Source organism: Marmota flaviventris, chromosome 5 (assembly GCF_047511675.1).
Source record: "Marmota flaviventris isolate mMarFla1 chromosome 5, mMarFla1.hap1, whole genome shotgun sequence".
Classification (NCBI taxonomy): Eukaryota; Metazoa; Chordata; class Mammalia; order Rodentia; family Sciuridae; genus Marmota; species Marmota flaviventris.
Genome location: NC_092502.1, coordinates 9,958,027 through 9,959,443, shown reverse-complemented (window position 1 = coordinate 9,959,443; position 1,417 = coordinate 9,958,027).

Genomic DNA, 1,417 nt, shown 5'->3' with positions numbered 1-1,417 from the left:
ACGGCTGTGCGAGGGGGAGGGAGGGAGGGAGACGGCAGTGGGGATGGGAGCAGGCGGTGTCCCGGGCAGGGCCGGCTGGGGAGCTTATTTAACGCTAAGGGATGTGCAATCTGGAGCTCAGATTTTAGCAAGGCTGACACCTTCCGCTCTCTGGGGATGTGACGCAGCCACCTTTGAATGTAAGAGGCTTGAACAGAGAACTGCAAGGAGGGGCTGAGGAGAGAGCCGTTTGCCTGGGAGGCAAAAATAACTCATTGTTTACAGCAGAAGCCGAAGCAGCTCCTCCGCTGGTGGGTGGCGTTCCCGGGGCTCCTCTTGGAGGCACATCTGGGGGGTTGCGGCAGGGTGCTCGGGCTGTGGCATCCTCTCACGCTGGCACCTGACTCCCTGGCAAGATGTTTCGGCCTTTCGAGGGCCCTCCCTTCTCCAGGGAGACAGGGCGGCTCTGTGTGGGAGGGGAGGGGAGAGGAGGGCCTCTGAGGCGGGCCACTCACTTGGCCTTGGAAATGTCACCCTCCATATTCCCTGGGCTGACATTTACGGGGCCGTGGGCATTCCCAGGGGGCAGGAGCAGGAGGAACCGGGGCTTCGTGGCCGGTGCTTATCCCGATTCCCAGCTGATCTTCCCCTGCTGGTTGCCAGGTGTCGGGGGCCGTGTCCACTAATAACAGAGACATCAGCTGGAATCCCAGGCTCTGGGACCCTCCACCCTCAGGCCAGCCTACTGGCGGTTCCTGGGGCCCTGGCCCTGCCCACCCCTCGCCCAGGCCCAGCTCTGCAGACACCCAGACCTCACTGGGGCTCAGGGCTGGCCCAGGCCACCCCTGTCTTCTTGTCCCTGGGCCACTCCGCTCGGCCCCTGTTTCTGTGTCCCTAACTGGAAGTGCAGCGCCGGACACTCTAGGGAAGCTGGCACAGGTTCTAGAAAGCTGAGACCCTTGCAAGGAGCAGTGTGTGTCTTCCTCTCAACTCCTGATCTGTTCTGGACCTGCCAAGAGAGGGGAAGAGAGAACGTGCAGGGAGCTTGCGAGCTCACGAAGCCGCGGTTCCCGGGAGCCGGGCCGGCCAGCGCTGGAGGTCAGGTTCCCCAAGACCAGTCCATGGCCTGGGTGCTGGAGGTCTGGGTCAGCTGCTGCCTCCGGGTGGGCGTGGCCGTGGGTTTCTGACCTGATCCCGCCCCCCTCCCCGGCCAGGCGCCGGGCGCTGGCTCTGCCTGGTGAGTCTGGGAAGCACCCACATCTGGATTCTGCAGCAGCATCTTTGACAGCTCTGGAAGCCCAGGGGAGCCCCGGTAAGAGTTTGAGGATCCAGGCAGCCCCGGGGCCCGGCCCATGGCGTGGCAGGCACCTTGCGCTTCCCCTGTGCTGGGAGTGGGCCGAGCCTTGTGCAGGCCCTGTGGTCTCGCCACCAGGGACGG